At 34.8% G+C, this 22754-nt stretch overlaps 1 long non-coding RNA gene across 1 annotated transcript in view; it reads right to left on the bottom strand.

Moving 5' to 3' along the window:
• Positions 1 to 22754, bottom strand: part of LOC118191408 (uncharacterized) — a 74711-nt gene that overhangs the window by 3313 nt on the left and 48644 nt on the right. The window lies entirely within an intron of this gene.

The raw sequence follows: 22754 nt of genomic DNA, 5'->3' as shown, positions 1-22754 counted from the left end.
AAATAAAGAATCTGCACGAACGTGTAGTATTTTTCTCGTATTGTGAAAAAACAACCGTACATACAGACATTAAGTTTTAAATAACGTATCCCTCCACCCGAATATGAGCGCCTGGAAACACGAATTTCGAATTTGTTTTATTGTGTACTTCATAATTTGTAAAAATTTAAGGAATTTTTTAAAGAGAGCAGTACCAACAGTGTAGGGCAGACGTTCTCAAACTTTTGTTTTTCGCCCCCCCTGTTTTAATTCGAAACTTTTTGCGCACCTAATTCGTAGACCTAAGAATTCAAATAACACTAGGCAACATTGTCTAGTCTAAAACGCCGGATAGTCAGTCTAGTCTAGATGCTGTCGGAAAGTTCGCGTCACGTATCCAAGCTTCCTGACCATTCTCGAATTGTCTGAATTGAAGCAACGCGACTATAAAATAGGGAAGCGCATACACGAATCAGAGATTTTCCCACGTCCGGAATTTTATACGTCATGTGCCTTCTGGCTTTATTTCAAGTACCGGAAAAGTTGCAGATTTGGTATATTAAAGAGTAAGATATTCCTCAGATCAGGTTTTCTAACACTAAGCAGCATTATTGTGAATCATAAGTAGATATAGTATGGAAAAAATTTTAAAGCGAAAACTTGATGACGACGTGGCATGTACATCGACAAGTTCAAGTGGAGATCGTCCAAAATCTAAAACAAGAAAATATGACCAATCGTTTCTCGATTTCGGCTTTACTAACCTTGAAGTAGATGGAAAAAAAAACTTCAGTGCGTTATCTACTTAAAAGTATTGGCTGGAGATAGTGTGAAACCAAATAAATTGAAGAGGCATTTAAAAACGCTGCATCCATGTTCTCTGTGCAGCGTGTGGGTTTTTTTTAAGGGAAAACTGAGATTCTTAAAAAAAAGGGGGTGGGGGAAGTCAAACTTCCATAAAGTAAATGAGGAGGCTCTCTTGGCATCATACGAAGTGGCTTACAAAGTAGCTAACTGCAAAAAACCCTCACTATTGCAGAGCAACTCATTTTACCCGCGTGCAAAAACATTGTATAAACAATGTTCGGTGAAAATTTTGCTTCACAAATTAACAATATTCCTCTGTCAAATAATACAATCTGTCGATGAATTAACAATATATCAGTTGATATTTAGCAGCAACTTGAATCTGAACTTAGTGGAAAATTGTTTGCTATACAACTTGACGAAGCAACTGACTCCGGTAATGATTCCGATTTGATTTGCTATATTGGATTCTGTCAAGGTTCTAAAATACATGAAGATTTATTACTACTGCCACCGAATTGTCCAAGGTTACAAAATTACTAAAACGAATTTGCAATGGAAAATTGTGTTGGGATTTGCACAGATTGAGCTCAAGCCATGTCTGGTAAATACAAAGTTTATAAGCGCTACTAAAAAAGGAATGTTCAGAAATTATCTGGACGCACTGCATGACACATCGAGAAGCGTTAGCATCAAAATCTCTTAAGTCCTGGACTAAACATTGTTTTGACAGTAGTATTGAAGTAGTTAACATCATAAAAATCCAGGCCACTAAAATCAAGGATATTCTCTGTTCTGTGTGAAGATATGGGAGCTGAGCATCAATCTTTGTTATTTTATTTCTCATCCAGATGGTTGTCACGCGGTGAGGTGGTTCAGCGTGTCTTTGAACTAAAAAGGAAAATAGCAATATTTCTGAGCGAGGAGTCAACAGTATTCTACGACAGATTATTTTTATTGAAGCTTTCTTATTTAGTAGATATTTTTGAAAAGCTTAATATTTTCAATCTTCAGCTGCAAGGAAAAGACGTAAATATATTTGATTTGAGTCAAAAAATTGACTCTTTTTGTAAGAAGATGCAGTTATGGCATAACAAATTCAAAGAAAACAGTTTTGAAATATTTCCTACTTTGTGCGATTTTGTGAAAGATTTATTGGAAGATAATCACAAAGCTGAGATATTAAAAACCGAGGGAACCCATTTAGAAAACTTGAGTGACAATTTCAAACGATAGTTCTTTGCGAAAAATGGTATCAAGTTGTCAGACTGGAGCTGGATTTTAATTCCATTTGAGAATAGACCTGTCGGACTATCACTACAAGAACAACTGATGGGTGTTTCAACAAGTTTCTTGCAAAAGTCAAACTTTGTTAACAAATCTTTAACAAACTTCTGGACTGAACTTCCGAATGACTACTCCGTTATAAAAGCCAAAGCCCTTAGAATTCTCTTGCCCTTTCCAACGTTTTATCTTTGTGAAATTGGATTTTCTGCACTTTAAATACACTTCAAGTAGAAAATAAACTCAGAGTGGCCATCTCTAACATGGAAAAGTCGTACGCCTTAAAACAAGCTCATGTTAGCCATTAGTCCTTAGAATGTTTCTTTGTCATTGTTAAACAAAATTTCAATAAAGTGTTTTTCGCGCCTTACAGTTTGAGAAACGCTAGTGTAGGGAACAAAAAAATTTTATCTTCAGCGCGCGAGACTGTCTGTCGGAAATTCTAAAGGTATGATGTTTTTAAATAGTTTTCAGCCGTAAGCGTCGCTAGTCCAAATGCTCTCGAAAGATGTATCTGTCTGTAAATGGGGGCGGACGCCCGTTTGGGTGTAATATAACATCTGAAAATTTTCAGATTTTTTATTTAATTATTTTTCTTCACCCCTCCTTTTCTATCTTTCTTTTCGTTTTTTCCCCCCAAACTGATTATTTAAAGCCATCTGCAGCTCAATTGCCACCAAATTCGGTAGGGAGGCGGATGACAACATGGGGGAAGTGGAAAATTTAGTTCCGAAAGTCGTCGATAGGGGAAAATGTGGCTCTGTTTATTCTAGACAGCTGAAAATTTGCATAAAGTTAAAGTTTTTAAAAAGCTGAACCTGTGCGTATTTTTTAGATATACCTGAAAGAAGAACCCGGTAAGTGCTATTTTGCTTACCAGGTATACCTGAATGAAGATTCAGGTAAGTTCTATTTTGCTTACCTACTGTTGGAATGCTTTACGCATTTGTTAATATTGTCTATTGAATTGACGCAATATTAATTTGGCATCCCGTGCCGAGATTAATCGAAGATTGATATTAATGAATTTATGTATTTTGAATTTGAAAGGCACTTATTGAATTCCTTAAGATTTTATATGTTATATGATTGATTCAGTAAGCATGTCAGTAGAAGACATTACTAAAGAAAAAGAGAAAGAAAATAGAATTTGAACTAGATAAGTCTTCTGTTGATATAAATTTGTTAGAAGAAGACTTAGAACTGTTGAACGATAAGTTAAGATAGCCGATTCCGAAATGGAAAGTACTTTGAAACCAGAAGAATTCGATAAAGAGATTCAAACTGCAGAAGAATATCGCGAAAGAATTCTGTTCTTGATATTTAGAGCAAAAAAACGGATTCACTTGTCAAACCAAAACTCTATTGTTATTGATACAAATCTGTCTAATTCTCAAATAGTTAATGATTCATGGAAACGGAAGTTTAAGCTTCCTAAAATAGAATTTAAGTTGTTCGACGGTGATATCAAAGAATGGTTGTCATTTTGGGCACAATTTGAGAAGATACTCAATGATCATGAAATCGCGAAGGAGGGTAAATATCAGTATTTATTACAAGCTACATTAAAGGGTCCAAGAGCACGAGAACTTGTTGAATCATTTCCGGCCACAGCTGATAGTTATGAAAACGTAATACAATGTTTAAAGGCGAGATTTGGCCGAATTGACAATTTTTTAATCGAAGTGTATATTAGAAGTTCTTTCATTGATGATGAATAACGCAGTCGGTAAAGGCCCTAAAATGCCTATTTTTAAACTTTACGATAAGATTAAAACTTATTTAAGTTTCTTTAAATATGTTAGGTGTTTCCAGCGCAAATTATTCTTCAATATTGTATCCATTGATTGAATCTTGTTTGCCTGTCGACATATTGAGAGTTTGGGAAAGAAATTTGAATTCCATGCATGCATGAAATTTGCATTCCCTAACATCTGAAGAAGAAACTGTTGATAAGTTAGATAACCTGATGAAATTTTATGTCACTAGATTGAAAGCGAAGACAAAGTGCGTTTAGCAAGGACCGGATTTAACCGTGAAACCGAAATCGAAGGCAAAATTATTTCACCCGCGTCAGCACGCCGAGATTTACTCCGTCAACTGCAGAGTTATGTAACTCTTCGGATATTAAAAAGGAAACTTGTGTATTTTGTAACAAAGAACATAGGAGTAGCCAGTGTAGGTATGCTGATAATTTGCCTTATGAAGAGAAACAGCAAATGTTGTTAAAAAGGGGCGCATGTTTCAGATGTTTAGCAGTATGAAAGCATATTTCTCGATTTCGTAAAATGAAAGTACCACCGTGTGAGATTTGTGGTAAGGGTCATTTTAAATTGATGTGTACTAAAAAATGTAATCCCGAAAATTCGAACCGATCGCTACAGGTTGAGGAGAAACAAATCAAAAGTAAGGACTCCGCTCTATCTAACAAAACAGCTACTCGTAAAGTTCTCTTGCAAACACTTATTGTTCATCTTAGGAATAAGAACAAAACGAAATACATAAGGGTGCTAATTGACTCAAACAGTAAATCTTACTTGTCAAATTTTGCAATAATGGAAATGGGATATGAATGTATTGGTGAAGGAATTTTAACACATAGTTTGTTCAGCGGTATAGAAATTACGGAAAAACATAAGTGATATTTTATTCGCCTTAAAGACTTTTCGGATAATTATCGATGTAATTTCGAGGTGTTAAAGCAAGAAAAAATTTGTTCCGAAGTCCCAAAAATACCGCGTGGTAAATTTATGATTGAAATTAAGAAATATAAAATTTTCCTGTCTGATTTGAATGATAAAGTAGATCTGTTGTACCAATTCTCTCCTGACGAGATTCATGGACTCGTAGGGGCTGATTTCGCAGGTAAACTGTATACCGAAAACATAAAACTGTCTAGTCTTGAATGGAAACGCAGCTTGGATGGAAACTAATGGGTAAGACTGATACGATCGAAACTTCAGATAGCACGAATAGCGTTATGTCGCTACATATAAACGATGCAAAAATTTCAGACTTATGGCGACTTGATACACTTGGAATTTTGGACCCTGGAGAGAAGGGAAGTCGACAAGAGCTTGAGATGGAAGGGAAGCTTGAGAAAAGCTTGAGTATGTTGGGATACGTGATACTTCCGCCTATGCGCGCTCATACCGATTTAGTTTAGTTTGTTTCTGGATGCCTTAGGGATGCGTAGTTTTTGATCTCTTCTAATCACTTCTCTTTTATAACTTGTGTACAGATTAAAGTTTTTAAAAAGCTGAACCTGTGTATATTTTTTTGGATATACCTGAATCAAGAACTCGATGATTCAGGTAAGGGCTATTTTGCTTACCTACTATTGGAATGCTTTACGCATTGGTTATTTATTGTCTATTGAATTGACACAATAGGGGGCCTGACACAATGTAAGAGATCTATCAGTGTAAGTTCTTACTATGGTCCATTGAAATGCCATCTCTGCAACCTTTTGAAGCAGTTCATTTGCAGCCTTAAAGCGCTGTTTCGCTGAAATTTCTTCTTTTTTATTTATTTGCAGTCACGTAGATTACAACAGCCCACACTACCGCTAATCAGCGACTTTCGGAACTAATATTTTTTTCACGGAACCTTTTTTTTTCCCATAGTGTCGTTAACCCCCTACCGAATTTGGTGGCATTTCAGCTCATAGATCGAACCTACAGATGGCTCTGACTATTGTCAGTTTACAAAACGCACATGGTGGACTGTTGATTCCAATTAACCGGGTGATACCGGAAAAGGCCACGAAGCCATCCACGGTTAATTCAAGATCGCGGTAAATCTGAGGGCAGTTTAAAAAATGGAAGGAAGAAACGTAACTCATATTATAATTAACAGGAAACTACTTTTAACAATTTACCTATATTTTCAAGTAGTGTCATCTGCAGAATAAGTGAATAACATGAATAAATATTATAAACGAAGAAACTACGTTATAAATGACATTAAGGAGTAATATTTACTAGAGAATCTGATTACTGTCACTGAGTGAGAGAGTGGTTTGTAAGGTAAATTTTTCCATCGTTTTTTCATTATATTATTCTGAAATGAGTTTCCTTGAACAGGGAATGGTGTGGTGTGGTGTATTTAATTATGGCAAAGCACACTAGGGCTATCTGCCTAAGAGGAGGGATGCCTTCGTGGAGGACTTTCTAAGGGAAACTGGCTCGTATACACGTTACACATGGGGAAAACCACGAAAACACCCATGCAGCCAGCCCGTTCGCGGGATTCGAACCTCGGACCGAACTACCAGTGTTCAGCCGCTCGGCCGCTGGTGGGCCGAACAGGGAATGAATGGCAAAGAAATAGATTGCATTATTTTTCTGTAGCAAAATATGGTATAGTTAATTTGTTTTTGGTGAGATTTGCTATCGTGGAGGGCGGTAATTAAACTGTAGTTGCTAACTGGGCTAACATCCTATACGGGGATTTGATAAACCTGGATAGTTGAATTATCTTTTTCTCTGTGAGGCAAATTTACGTTTAGTGTAATGCTGGTGAAGATTTTTTTGGGGGTGGGGGCTATCATATTTTTTATTTGAACAGTTTAAAATTAAATATTTTTTTTTAAATTTAAATAATTAAATTTATTAAAAATACAAAACTCACTTTTAATCGGCCAATTTGTTTGCTTAAATATTCATTCAGTTTCCATTTCAGTTAAATAAAATTAATCTTTTATTTGCAAATGTCAAAAGCTAAACACAAAATCTTGCTTTTTATTTCTCTTATACTAAAATAAATTTTTTACTTCATAAAACATATTGATTAACCTTTTTATATCAAATTAAATTTAACTACTGTATTCGCTCGAAACAATAAAGTTAAAAATATATAAAAATATATATTTATATCTGCAGTTACAGTCTGTTACTTCAAAGAAGTGCTTCAAAGAAACTGCTTTCCTCTTCTTCGTTTGCCTCGCCTCGTAATCATGCTAACTGCTGCTGTAAAGGATTATCGAGCCCTCTAATTTACTAATCCCTAGTGCACCAAGGACTGAGCAGTAAAAGTCATCGAACACTGATAGTGCGACCTGGTTTCTATTCCAGGCGAACGGACTAGCTGCATGAGGGTTTTCGCGGTTTTCCCCATGTGCAACGTCGATACGAAAGCCAGTTTCCCTTAGAAAGTGCTTTACGAAGGCATCCTTTCTCTTAGATAGTCCTAGCGTGTTTTGCTATAGTCAAATAAACGAAACCAACTCCTAATCGTCTGCGACGATTACGGTACATACTATTACGATCGTAAATGAGAGAAGAATCGGTACGTGAAGTTCCTATTTTAAAATAACATACTATAGATAATAAATAAAATAATAAATTAGTAATTGTAATGAAAAAAAAGTGCTTTAAGAGGTTCTTAAAAAATGCAAGGCTGCATTATCTTTTTCAATTATTTAAATCAACGATTAAATAAAAGCAAGTTAAAAAGAGTCTTAATTTTATTTGATCAAGGAAGAATAGCTAAAAATTCGAGTAACTAAAGTTTCGGATACTTGGAGTTTAGGTTAACTAGAATTATATTCGACATTCGTTATATTATAACGTTACGATTTTTATTCTAACAGAATTTCAGGAGAGCAGAAATCATTTCGGTAAGAACAGGTAAGAATTTATAGATTCACTTTGGTTTTGTAGAAGAACATTTTGCATTTTGAGAAAGACAATGATGTGATTTCCTCTCTGGCAAAAATAGTCTGATGAATAGAATTTATAGCTTTAAGAGGGTGGCACATGCTAATAATGTTTTATGTTGCAAAATTACAGTTAAATGCACTAAAAAGTAAAAGAAAAAAAGTAGCTATCTCAATATTTTCTGTCATTGTCATATGTGATTAAAAATAAAATCATGAAGTTGCTAAACATGCCAGATTTAAAATTAAAACTGTCAAAGAGAAATTTGAATGAATTTAATACATTCGTTCTGATACATGTCGTATCAGCTATCACTTTTTTTCCCCCTAAAATTCTGTTAATGTTCTAATACAAGTGTTATGTAGAGAAATTATCTGATAGCGTTATAAAAACTAGGTGAATGATTTTCTGATTTATGGAAATTTAAATTTTATTTTGATTCTGAATTATTTATTTTAAGGCTTTAATTTTGGGGAAAAACAGATGCTTCTGGGAATATTATTTAGTTTAAAAGAATATTATTTATTTTCCTCTATTTGCAAATCTTGTACAAACTTTTATTCATTGTGAAAGAAGCAGGGAAAGGGAGGCAATTTTTTGCCAAGTCATGATTTCGCGCGCTTTGTCCTTTAGAATGTTCGAGAAAGAATTTTCATTGTTAGTTGACCTTAAGAGAGGAAAGTACGTGACAGAAAGGTCAAAGGTTGCTACTTGTCTTTCAGTGTAAGTCATTCAGGTTTTTGGCGATTGAGGGTCCGGTTGTTGGCTAAGTGAAGAAAGGCGCGCATGCGCGATCACCCTTATTTCCGCATTCTGGAGTTGAAAACGAAGATTTTTCCATAATTAAGGGGGCGATAAGTGAAGCCATAGTGGGAGCCCGTTTTGTGAAGGAGACGAAGGAAATTCGAGTTGGATTGACTCTCTTAGGCACTGACGCTTGGACTCGCGCACATGCTCCCCGGCCGCGTTTTGGTTAAGAGGCGAGACTCTCTCACGGCTTGGACTCGCTGACTTTCGGGCTTGCTGGACTTGTGGACGTTGCTCTTGAAAACTGGCTTGAAGGAAATTTGAGTAGGACTCTCTCTTACTGACTGGCGGGTGGAACTTACTTGGGTCGTTACTCGTGAAGCTTGCTCTTGGGACGAGTAAGAACAGGCGAGCTGTAATTTCCTAGAAAAAAAACGTTTCTGGCCTGAATCTGAAAACACTCTTCCGTGCGGCGTGCTGGTAAAGAGGCGAAATTTGAACGAGTTACCTGCGTGTTGACATAGGACTTTCAGGACCAAGCGGATAGCCGTCCTGGGCAGCAGTGCTCCTGTTTCTGTTCTCCAGTGGGAATTGGCGCGACATTTTTAGAACCAGTGTCAAGATGAGCCCGGCCGACATCAACGCTTGATAAGATACAAGTTGTACACATCAAGAGGTCCACTACAGATAAGTTATTTTTTTTTTGTGTGTTTATTCGATCCTCTCGCGTGACCTCTCAATTTAACACTGGTGCCGTGACCTCTGCTTAGTGGGGGATCGGATCGAGAATTGAATTAGGATTTTGAATTTACCTATTTTGAGTAATTTACTTTTTAAGGAAGGAGTTAAATTTAATGTGCTAGGATTAATTAGAGTTTTTGATTTGTGTTTGCTTATTTGTTAATACGAGAGTGATAACGTTCGAAAATGTGTGTGAATTTCAGGAATTTTGGACTTTAACGTTAGGCAAACAGAATTGAACTTTAAAGTTAGGAAAAATATATATTTTTAATGTAGGAGAATTGATACTGTATATTTTTACTGTTGAAAATCCTTGAGTGTTTTCTGGATGTGTATTTTTGATTTCTGATTTCTGATACAAGATGGAAAATGAATTATTTCCCGATAATCCTATGCTATTTGTGTATCCTTGTATAAAGTTTCGAGTGCTTGTCTTTAAAAACTGGACTCATTTTTTGAGCACTTCTAAGAGAAAGAGATTAAAGACTCTAATTATTTTACTGAATGAGACAAGCCATAGCTATGCGTAGCTAGAAATTTTTTTTGTGTGTTTTTGCAAATTATTTAACCCAGAATCTTGTGAAATGTGTAATCGTGAGGGGTTACGTTAGAGAAATTTTGATTATTTTGAATTGATTGAATAATATTTTGTGAAATGTATGTAATGTTTTCATGTTTATCTAGTTTACCAAGTATCTTATTATTTTTTTGATTACATTTGATATGATTCCAGTATATTGTGTAATGTGTTAGAAAATTTAATTTAGTATTGAGCAATGAATTTTATAAGTTCTTAAGGCATAATGATACAAATGAATGAGTTAAAAAAAATTGAAGGTTATTTTTCAATTGCAAAATTCTGTTTTAAGTGAACATGGGTTAGATTTGAATGTTTGCCTGAGATCAGCAATAGTGATGTTTGAATATTTAATTTTTTTTTTGGATTGAATTCTTCAGCTTGAGGAAAGTTCTAATTAGTTTAATGAGTCAGAGTAATTGAGATTAGTTATCTTCTGAGTTTTAAGTTTGTGAAGAGTTGTCATGTGAGAATTGTTTAAACAGTGGAAATTTAGTCTTGTGAATTGTAGAAAGTGAAGTTTAATGAGAATTTTGTGACAACGGGAATTTCTTTTGTGAAAATTTTGAAATAAGTTTGAGAAGATTAGTTACTTATGCTCTGTACTCATGTGTGGGAATTTTCTGTTGATTACAAGTAGTTTGTCTTGAATTCGCTAGTGAATCGTAATAGATTTGATTTGAGTTATTGAATTTTCTTTCTTGGTTGGACTTGTTGCTGAATTTGGGGTTAATTCTTGTTTTGGCTTAAGTTTTGTATTTGAATTGGTAGTATCAAGATAGTTGTATCAAGTTTTTGTTTTGTTTGGTGGTTTCTGCCAAGGTCCGTAAAATGTAAGTTCTCTGATGTTTAGTTTCGGTGGAAGAATTGAGATTTCTCTGGTCATAGGAAAATAGTGAGAATTTGAGTTTTGGATTTCAATTGTGTGATTTTTAGGGATTTTGAGTTACGAGTTATGGGTATTTTTTTTTTTTTTTAGTTTAGCACTTTTGAGAACTTTGCATTTGTTGCTTGCAGTTAGGTCTTGCGTGAAGTTGTAATGTCCTGAAAGCTCGTTTTCTTGTAAATACTTGCACTTCATGGTGGCACTTGACCTCTTACACCGGGAGAAACAGGAACTTGTTATCTGAGAAAACTATTGTTGTATCTTTTTCATTGTGTTGGTTCAGGATTGTAACGTTTCAGTCAGCGCACTTTTCTTTCCGAGATTAGAGATCTTATGTTCTCTTTCAACGTGTCTAGGGGTTTGCTTGATACGTAAAGTTTGAGTCTGTCATTTATAATACAGCGCTTTTCTCAGCTTACATGGACGCGGTAAAGAGTTACTTTGTTTCTTTTGTTTGGTTGGAGGTGTTGCTGATGGCTGCTACTTAGGTTACGATACAACGTTTTGGAAGAGTCTGATGCAGAATAGATCTCAGTTTTTGCCTAAAATTGGGGGGTTTGTTTTGAACACTTGTTTTGATTTGTGATATTTTATTTAGTGTTCTAGTAACGTGCTTCAGTCCAGCTTTGATTGATTTCTTTGACTAGTTGAAATTTTTTTGTGGACTTAAGGGATTTTTAGAATTACTGAAATTTTTGTTGTCTTACTAAGGGGACTTAAGTCTGGTGTTGTTACTCACTAGTGTTTACTTTGAGGTTTGAAAAATTTTTTAGCGGCACTTCACTCTTGCTGGTTGATTTTTTTGGCTTGATTTGAATTACAGTGAAGTATTTTTGACTTGATATGGTTTAACATATTGACTATTCGTGTATTTGTTGAGGTATAGCAGTTTAAAATTTTTGTTTGTTTAAGTATCACTGATCTCATTGCTCATTGGAATTATGTGCGAAATTTTTACAGTTTAAGTGTATTTTCATTTTATGTGTATATGTGTATCTTGGTAGTATTTGTAAATTTTTGGCCAAACGTTATTTTGTATATACATTAGGTTGTATTATTACTATTATTTTTGTGTGTTTTGGATAAAATTCTAATTGGTATTTGCACAGCGTATTCGTTATGCTATTTTCGGAATTGATTTTGGTTGAATTGAATTTTTAGACAATCACGTTTTCCTTCTTTCTGATTTTTGTATGGGGTATTTTCGGCTGGTTCCGAGGTTCCTTGTGTTGTAACGTTCTTTTCTTTTCTAATGCTTGGCCCTGATCAGGCCGCTTCTGTTCTTAGACGTGATTGTTTGGGATTCATTCCTGGAAGTTATTCAATTTCGTAGTACTTAAGGGGGTCTTTACTCTTTGTTTGAATACGTTCATGTGACATATTTTATTTGGAATTGTTTGAATTATTAGTGTGTTCTATTCTCAGGAATGTATTTTATGTATCTGCGGCGCGTTAATTATCTTATTTTTATTTATTTCATTTTTTTTTTTTTTTTTTTGGTGTGAACAATTGGATTAGATTATTTCTTTCTTCGGGTGTGAGTATCCGAACACATTCAGTGGCTTATCTATCGTAAGGAAAAAAATTGACAGATAAAGTCTTCTTCAGCTTTGAAAGATTGATTGTTCTTCCTTGGTCGAAGGTGAGACGTAGGAGGGTGAAATTTGGTTTCTTTTAAGGTCAAGTTTCTCTACTAAGGAGTATTGTGGTGCTGAGTTCATATTCCGGGGTTGGTTGCTTTCATTTTCTCGCGTTGAAGGCTGCAGGGGGGGAGTTGTTAACACAATGATTTCTAACTACAGGGTTTTCCCTCGCTTGCATTGACAACTCCCTACTCATTTAATGTACTCCATGACTGTGCTCAGCAGAAATTGTCACAATAGTAGAATGTGCTCGACCTCAGGTGAAATTGTTTACATTAATGGACTGAAAAAGAATGAATAGATAAATAAACGTTCAGGAATGTGGCCACACAGAGACTGCAACACTAGTGTGATGTAATGAACTGGAAAAAAAAAAAGGAGAAATTCTTTTTGTCATAAAATTATTGATTGATCTTAGACATATTTTGTTTGTGATTAACGCCTTAATTTTATATTTTTGTTTTTGTATGTGTTCTGAATATTTCTAGGTTTAATTAATTAAGTGATTTAATTGATGTTTTTGATTAATTATTTTTGATGATCTTCCTTGAGTATTTTAATTAGTAATTGCTTTGATTAATCTTGTTGTTTTACTTGCACATTTTGGACTTTAAATTTAATGTGTCAGTTACGTCACTGTACCAAGGAGTCCTGTGAAATATTGTTACATTATGTTATCCTTTAGCCTTATTGCACAGTATGAGTCATGGTATTTCAAGAAGTGTCTGTCTGCTAAATTTTGGTAAACCAAAATTTAATTCCTTAGGGGAAAGGAATGTTATGTAGAGAAATTATCTGATAGCGTTATAAAAACTAGGTGAATGATTTTCTGATTTATGGAAATTTAAATTTTATTTTGATTCTGAATTATTTATTTTAAGGCTTTAATTTTGGGGAAAAACAGATGCTTCTGGGAATATTGTTTAGTTTAAAAGAATATTATTTATTTTCCTCTATTTGCAAATCTTGTACAAACTTTTATTCATTGTGAAAGAAGCAGGGAAAGGGAGGCAATTTTTTGTCAAGTCATGATTTCGCGCGCTTTGTCCTTTAGAATGTTCGAGAAAGAATTTTCATTGTTAGTTGACCTTAAGAGAGGAAAGTACGTGACAGAAAGGTCAAAGGTTGCTACTTGTCTTTCAATGTAAGTCATTCAGGTTTTTGGCGATTGAGGGTCCGGTTGTTGGCTAAGTGAAGAAAGGCGCGCATGCGCGATCACCCTTATTTCCGCATTCTGGAGTTGAAAACGAAGATTTTTCCATAATTAAGGGGGCGATAAGTGAAGCCATAGTGGGAGCCCGTTTTGTGAAGGAGACGAAGGAAATTCGAGTTGGATTGACTCTCTTAGGCACTGACGCTTGGACTCGCGCACATGCTCCCCGGCCGCGTTTTGGTTAAGAGGCGAGACTCTCTCACGGCTTGGACTCGCTGACTTTCGGGCTTGCTGGACTTGTGGACGTTGCTCTTGAAAACTGGCTTGAAGGAAATTCGAGTAGGACTCTCTCTTACTGACTGGCGGGTGGAACTTACTTGGGTCGTTACTCGTGAAGCTTGCTCTTGGGACGAGTAAGAACAGGCGAGCTGTAATTGCCTAGAAAAAAAACGTTTCTGGCCTGAATCTGAAAACACTCTTCCGTGCGGCGTGCTGGTAAAGAGGCGAAATTTGAACGAGTTACCTGCGTGTTGACATAGGACTTTCAGGACCAAGCGGATAGCCGTCCTGGGCAGCAGTGCTCCTGTTTCTGTTCTCCAGTGGAAATTGGCGCGACATTTTTAGAACCAGTGTCAAGATGAGCCCGGCCGACATCAACGCTTGATAAGATACGAGTCCTCCACTTCAAGATGTCCCCTCAAGATAAGTTTTATTTTTTTTGGTGTGTTTGAACTTTAGGCAAGCTTTTCAAAAACGTCCTTAGCAGTAAAAACAGCGTCGAATCTAAAATTTAACTCTCAGGCCTTAAATTGTTTCCCTTTCCTTTCTTTTAAATTACCAGACAAACCTTAAGTTTTTTTTATGAATTTAAATGAAAAGACTCTCAGATGAGGTTAAGATTTTTCATATTGTGATGTAATTGAATAAACTGATATTTAATCTGGAAACCTCTTACAGTATGTTTTCTTTATATATTTAATATGAACTTTTCCTTTATATCTTGTATATGTTTTTCTTATGTTTTCGATCCTCTCACGGCGCGGTCCCGGGATGCATTTTTTTCACAACGCAAAAATGCTATACACGTTTCACTATACTATCACTAAAATTTTGTTAGTTGGCAAATTCTGAAGAGTTTAGTTTTCCTCCCTAAGAGGAAGTAGAAACCTTTTGACGGCAAGTAGTTTCATATTTAACATTTAACATATAGGAGTTTCAGATATAACATGGTACCTTGAAGTAAAGCTATTTAACCTTGGTGTCGAAACTTCTCAATTTAACACAAGTATTCAGTCATATAGGGGCAAGAAAGTAGTGTTACGAATTTTCTGTACATATATAGAAAGCTATTATCGGTTCTGTGTGCATCTGTATTTGATTTTTGTACAGCACTCGAGGGCTATATCTGCCTAAGGGAAGAGATGTGTTCGGGGAGCACATTCTAAGGGCAATTGGCTCGTATAAACGTTACATATGGAGAAAACACGCATGCAGTCAGCCCGTTCGCCGGGATTCGAACTCCGCACTGAAGCACATGTGTTTAACCGCTCAGGAAATTTTCGGGAAAGTACCTGTTTGGAAATGAAAGGAGCATAACGAATAAAATATTCATGACGTCGTAGTAAAACTTTCGTACGTACGTATGTATGTATATATATATATATATATATCTCGCATAACTCAAAAAGAGTAGCCTGAAAACGTTGAAATTTTATATAGAGAGCTGCTATAACATGTAGTTGTGCACCTCTCTTTTTGGTTACAATCGGCAGCGCTAAAAGTGTGTATTTATTTATGTAAGATATAACAAAATAGGATAGCTGTTTAAAACAAATAATGGCGATCTCAAAATTAACATTCTAGATTTGATGCTCTCCCCTTAAATTCATCTGTTCTCCCGGATTCGAGATCTTTTTATGTTACGTAACGTTTCAATGCAGATACCTCTTGTCCAATCAAATTAATTGTAAACCAAAAGTTTCTCTAACTCGAACTGAAACTATTGACTCCCTCCCTTTTTGCTCTGTGTTGCAGCGTTCTCTTTCGCCTGTTGGCAAGACCCTGCTGTTCCACGTTGCTGCTTGTTTACCTGAAATGACGTCGTACTTTAAAATGGAACTTATTGTATTCAAATATAATTAAGAAATAGCTTGTTTGCAAAAGAAGGATTGGATATGCGTAATAAATAAAGATTGTAATTCTTCAAGCTCAGTTGTGCTAAAATGTGTAATCATGCTTTCCCACTCAGCCCTACCTTCATCCACTACGTTTTTCTCAGTCATGATGAATATCGAAAGATGCTAAAATGTACCGGATTGTAGCATTATCAACAATTTAAAAGTTGTTTAAGTGCGGCTAAGCCTAATTTTACCATAGCAGCCATATTTGTTTACATGTGAAACTTAAGAGAATAGTGATGCACCTTTAGTGTCTTTTAGCCGAGTGGGACCAAAAGTAAACTTTTAGTTTTGTGCACCGAAAAATCTGCTCTTTTTCCCCGCTGCCCGAATTGCTTGTTTTTGCGTTAGCCCAAAGGGGCAGTTTACCCAGAAGGGCTATTAATTTCGTTTTGGCATTTTACGTCGATTCACTTCTGAAATTGTTGAAAATAAAATGATCGTGTGATCTCTGGCGATCGTACGTTTGCAATCGTCTGATATCTTTTCCCGGCAGGCCTTGCGATAAATGTGTACGTAAACAAATATTTAGAATTCGGAATATAACGGGTAATTTTTGCTTACTGAGCTAGTTTATCCTTTTTTTCGGATTACCTGATTAATTATACTTGAATTGTATTTCAGTCTAATATGTTAATATATGAGATGTGTTGAGGATAAAAATGAGAAAAACTTGGACATCGTGGTCTTCATTTGAAACTCAAGTTGATTCTTTAATGTTATATAATATTTTTTGTGATATTGCTGTTGAATTTAATTTTATAGTTTAAGTCCGAAGAACATGATATTTAATAAATAAAGGTAACACAAAAAACATTAAAAAAAAAAGTCCCTTTGGGCGTAATATAAAATCTGAAAACTTTCAGATTTTTTCTTTTCATATTTTTCTATATTTTTCAATTTTTATAAAGATATTTTGAAGTTTTATCTCATTTGCTTTGTCGCGATGTGAGAACTAAATTAACTGAATGAGAAATATATCTCTAATGAAATTAAGTTTACATGAAATGCAGCAAAAAATGCGTATAATTTAATATTCCGTACAAGGAAGTCATGTGTCTACACATCAGATTTTAAAAAATTTTAATGTGTATATTTCTTAACAATATTTTTCAGGAAATCATATTCGGAAAATTTACCAGTATTCGAGTGAATTTTTGGTTTGTACTTCTCGCTTGAGAGTCACTACTTGATTCATTATCAACTGTCATTTATATAGCAAGATTAGTTGAAATAAAATATGGCTGCTGATTTATTTACAATGCATGTATCAATTAATAAACCTCATGTAATCGCTGAACGCTGGTAGTTCGACTTTGGATCGAATCCCTGCGAACGGGCTGACTGGATGGTTGATTTTCATGGTTTTCTTCATGTGTAACATCGATACCAGCCATTTTTCCTTAAAAATTTGAAGGCATCCCTCCCACACAGGCAGATGCCGTCTTTTGAGAATCTTTTGGATCTGTTCCTTAATAGGTATATGCGCATAATGCCTCATGAAATCCCAAATGCGATTTTAAACTTTGCATAATCTGTTTCTACGTTGAATATTCATTCTTATTTCCGGAGACAGTTACGTATAAAAGGGGTTTAATCGTTGTGGAATACAAGCCACAGTTAAGATTTAACTCTCAGATTTAATTTATGCCTCATGCCTTTGCATACTGAGTAAACATTATGATACTGAGCCAAGAATGATAGGACAGGATTTAACTCAAATGTAACTGTTAGTAAAAATTAGGAACAATTATCACACACACTAAAATTTTAAAATCTAAAAATCAACAATATTTCTGAAGCAGTAACAAAAGAACGAAAAAATGCAGAATTATTTTACCTTTGAAAAAGCAGTGAGCTTAGATTATTTCTCTCCAGCACGCGTTTTATCTTTTTATTATTACTGATTATTAAAAGTTTTGGTATGAATACCAGAGGATAAAGTACACTCGTGCTAAAAAAATAAGCAACAAACACTAAAAGAAAAGGTACGAATGCAAAAAGAGGAATTAAAACATACAATTTACATACCAGGTAGAAGCTGCATCTCCGAATGCAGATAGGCAATCAAAATAATCATAAAACGCAATCCGGCAGTTACACCTCAGCACCTTAAAAAGGGACATGATGGATCTATGCGTCAGTTCGCAAGCAGCGATAGTTCTATATAATCTGAGACAGCCTAATCGGAAAGCATGAACCGAAGACATCATCAGCTGAGTGAAATGCGTTGGAGGCTCTGTTGGAATGCTGTAAACTGGTGCAAGACAATCCGCTGTTGCAAGGTCATCAATAGGCCGTGGAATCGTTACCAAAGGGATCAAAACCTTTTGTAGTAGACTTGGTATGTTCGCCTGAGGATAACCACAAAGGCAAAACGATCGACTCCCGTTTCCTTTTCCTGTCGCTTCCTGCTTTTTCTGTGCAAGGCGCCTTAAATCACTAATAAACAGGACAGCCGGCATCGCATTTCCCTGTTGGTGCAGGACGGCCCATACCTTGCCAAACTGTGTCTCGTCGACTGCATGAACGTGGCCTAAACACCCGACGACCTATGGTTTGTGTTCCTTTGTCCCCGTTGCATGTCAGAGGGCGGTTGAATTCGGCTCATGAACATCAGAGTCGAACATCAGAACAGTGGGGCCACGTACTCTGCGCAGTTTAGTCTTGATATAATACCCAGAGCGATTACTGAAAGGCAATGATATGGCAAGAACTAGGGATAAACTATCGGGTGCCAAAATCGTTGAAAGAGACCATTACAGAGGAGGAGGCATAATCATATGGGCTGGGATAGCAACGAACGGCCGCACCGACCTATACGTGTTTCCTGTTGGTTCCATCACAGCCGTCCGATATTGCGACGAAATTCTACACATTCTTTTTGCGTCGTTTTATTGCTGCAGTGAGTACCGACGCAAAATTTAAGGGCGATAACGTCCCTCAGCATAGGGCTCAAGTGGCGCAGAGTTATCTGGAGAGTGAAACCATTCCAAATCTGAGATCCCCGGATCTGAATTCCATAGAGCATGTTGGGATGATAGATAGCAGGTCACAGTATGCCGCCAGTCACCCGCTACAAGCTCTGATATGCATTGTTACAGAAATGGGTGCTACTGGCACAACAAGCGATCATCAACACTGTTGCCAGCTTGCCTCACCGTTGTCAAGCATGCATTTCAGCTAGAGAGCGATTCTCAACTGGTGGTACGCAAGAGAAAAATAGGTGGCAAGCAAAGAAACGAAGAAGTTTTAACTATTAAATTCAAAAATTAAATTCCCGAACATTCTGTTTAAATATTTTCTGTGCGATCTCAGCTTTTTCAAGGTCAATAGCCGCTTATAGACTTTAGTAAAATAACCCGTTTTTATTTTCACAAATAATCTTTTAACCATAGACATAACAAAATTTGTCATAAATGATGTTTTTAAAAGGAGTAATAGAAACGGATGTTGTATTTAATAGGAATTCTTTAATTCTTTTAGAGTTGATCGATTTATTAGCATGTTTACACTTTATGCCACCACCATTTCTGGCTCATATTGCTCTGTTTGCAATAATAATAATTTTTTTTTTACGTCGATTTGTTGTCTCTTATAACAGCAGGTATTTGGACTTATTGTTGCTTTGTACTCCTTACTTTTCTACGCGATTTGAGAATAGCGTCGTTTGTTTTTGAAGAACTCTTATTATAACGTGTATTTAAATATTTGTGAAAAAATAATGAAATAAACCTAGACGTTCAAGCTGGAAAAAAGTGATGATTCGCAAGTGTACAGGGCACTTTACTAGCATTAAGAATATTGAAAAGAAAAAATTTGTTTACAGAAAATATAATGAAAGTTATTTATCATTTGGGTTTACTTGGAGTGGAGATGAAACGGATCCTCAAAGTGTTGTTTGCGGTAAGCTATTATCCAATTAAAGTATGAAACCATTGTTTCTTAAAAGATATCTTGAATCTAAGCATGCCAATTTAGAGGATAAATTTGAAGACTATTTTAAAAGGAAAATATCAGAGTTCAAAAACAGTAAACAAGTAATGAAAGGTTTTGTTATTTCAAATGAAAAAGCTTTGAAAGCTAGATACCTAGTAGGCCTATACCAGCAGCTAAAGTTATCGTTTTAACACTACTCAGTGGAAAAGCAGCTAATGAACTTAATAATATTCCGTTTTTAAATGATGCAGTATAAGTCGACGAATCCATGAAACGGCAAATTTCATAAAAGAGAAGCTTATTCAAAAAATAAAACACAGTCAGTATTTCGCATTGCAATTGGATGAAAGTACTGACATAACGAAATTTTTTGAATTATTACTTTACATACATTTCGAAGAACAAAAATGAAGTGCATTGCCGCATGCAGTGCGGAGCTCGGGCTTTTATCAAGCTTTAAGTTGAAGAATATTTACGATTTTATGCCAAGAGATGGGCAGTGAACATGAAACTCTTTTGTTATATTCCGAAGTAAGGTGGTTAACCAAAAATTTAAACTGTTTTTTTGAACTTCGATCAGAAATGCAAATTTTCGTCTGTGATTCAAAATTTGGATTGCTAAATTGTTTACTTAATAATTATGGTTGCCGCATTTATCATATTTAACTGATATTTTTGGAAAGTTGAATGAATTAAATTTAGGTTTATAACGACAAAGTGTTAATTTGTTTACCGTTAGAAATAAAATAAATGCAACGCTAAAAGACTCGAGCTAATAATCAAAGAATTGGGTAATAATATTTTAAGCTTTTTAACACGTTTATAAAATTTTCTAAACGAAAATAATTGCAAAATAAAAGAATTAGCATCTGACTTTAAAAATCATTGATAAATAATTTCAACATGTCTTTTCCCGAGGATTATGAAAACGAAAATTGGATTATACATCAGTTTTGTTCAAATGTACCTGAAATTTATCTCGTGAAGAAAAAGAAAAACTGATAGAAATTTCCTGCGATCGAATTCTAACTGAAGATTTCAAAACTAACACAATTGCTAACTTTTATCTGAACCTAGAAAAAGGATTTAAAGACGTTTCAAATAAAGTTATTAAATTTTTATTACTTTTTTGAACAAACTACTTCTGTGAACAAGAATTTTCTTTCATGTTATACTTGAAAAATAAATACAAAATAAAATTAAAAGTTTATTCTAATTTACGATTAAAACTAAATGAAATAAGACGAGACATAAAGAAATTGATTTCTCTTAAACCGGCCCAAATTTCACACTAAATTTTAGAATTAAAATATTATAACTTAAATTTTAACAATTAACATGGTAACCAATTTTTAATCTAATAATTTTTATGTGTGCATATTTAATACAAATAGCCAATAGGACTAAATATATTTTGCAAATGGCAAAATATATTTAGTCCAAAGGGGTAATCTGCCCAGAAGGGCTATTAATTTCGTTTTGGCATTTTGCGTTGAAATGTAGGCTCACTTTCCAAATAGTTGCACCAAATATTAGAGCCCTGTATTGTATTTAAAGAAATAAAATAATGAAGAATCTGCATAAATGTATGTATGTTTCTCGCATTGTGATAAAACAACGGTACTTAGAACCATCAAATTTTGAATAACTTACGTTTCCACACGAACATGGGCATCTAGAAGTCCAAATTTGGAATTTGTTTTATTATCGATTTCTTATTTTTAACAAACTCAACGATTTAAAAGCGAGCAATGGCAAAACTGTACCCCCCCCCCGAAAAAAAAAAAAAAAAAAAAAAAAAAAAAAAAACCTCCAGCGCGCGAGACTGCGTATTGGAATTTCTAAAGATATGCTCATTTAAAAATTATTTTGCAATATTGCTGTTGTACTGAATTTTATGGTTTAAGAGCGAAGAACATGATATTTAATACATAAAGGTAACACACAAAACGTTAAAAAAACGCCCCTTTGGGCGTAATGTAAAATCCCAAAGATTTCAGATTTTTTTTTTTAGTTATTAACCCAAGGGCGTTAGCCTAGAAGGGCTATTAATTTCGTTTTGGCATTTTGCGTTGGTTCACTTTAAATGTCGATTCACTTTTCAAATTGTTGCCACTAAATATTAGAGCCCCGCATTATCTTTGAAGAAATTAAATAATGAAGAATCTGCATGAATGTAGTATGTATATTTCTCGCGCTGCGAAAAAACAACGGTTCCTAGAGACATCAAATTTTCAATAAGTCGTCTTCCATTAGAATATGGGGATCTGGAAGCCCGAACTTGGAATTTGTTTTATTATTTATTTCGTATTTTGTAAAACTTAACGAATTTTTGATTAAGAAACTCAAAGATTTCAAAGCGAGCAATGGCAACACTGTTAAAAAAATTATCTCCAACGAGACTGTGTATCGGAAATTCTGAATATACGCTCATTTTAAAATTGTTCTGAAATATTGCTGTTGAATTGAATTTAAGTGCGAAGAACATGATATTTAATAAATAAAGGTAACACACGAAACGTTTAAAAAAAACGCCCCTTTGGGCATAAAATTTGAAAACTTTCAGATTTTTTTATTTATTTATTTATTTTTAATCTTTCTATTGACAAATTGAAAAATAATCATTGTAAGATATGGTTAGGCGTTAGTGAAAAGGTTGAGAACCAATAAAAACTAGAGGGTTTCATTCCCGTTATTAGCGACGTGGTATTAGCGTGATGTTTGTTCTTCCGACCCATTTGTTTTTCGCGATGCGATGGTCGTAGTATATGCACTTTTGTATGTCTTTCCTTTATTGCTTGGTATGTGATTAAATAATACCCCACCAACCTCTTGGATCAATTTCATTGCATATCCATTGAACAATTTTTGTTTTATTCTGTATTTTGCCTTTGTTGTTTAATTGAGCAGGCGTGTATCTCAATTTCATTTTTGCTGTTATGGAAGTACGCTGCTGTGCATAAGAAACGTATCATTTTCATTAATTTTGAAATACATACTTCAAGAAGATTAATTATAAATAGGTTAGTTTTTTTAGAAAGCGGCAATAATCAAATATGAAAAAAAAAAAAAATTATTAAGAGCTACTACGAAAAATTGAAATTGCACCACTGCATTAAGTGCACACACAAACATACATTGTGAGTATGTGCATACATTGT

Source organism: Stegodyphus dumicola, chromosome 2, assembly GCF_044657685.1.
Source record: "Stegodyphus dumicola isolate Sdum_Otavi_A_Nest chromosome 2, ASM4465768v1".
Classification (NCBI taxonomy): Eukaryota; Metazoa; Arthropoda; class Arachnida; order Araneae; family Eresidae; genus Stegodyphus; species Stegodyphus dumicola.
This window is presented reverse-complemented; position numbering and strand designations above follow the sequence as displayed.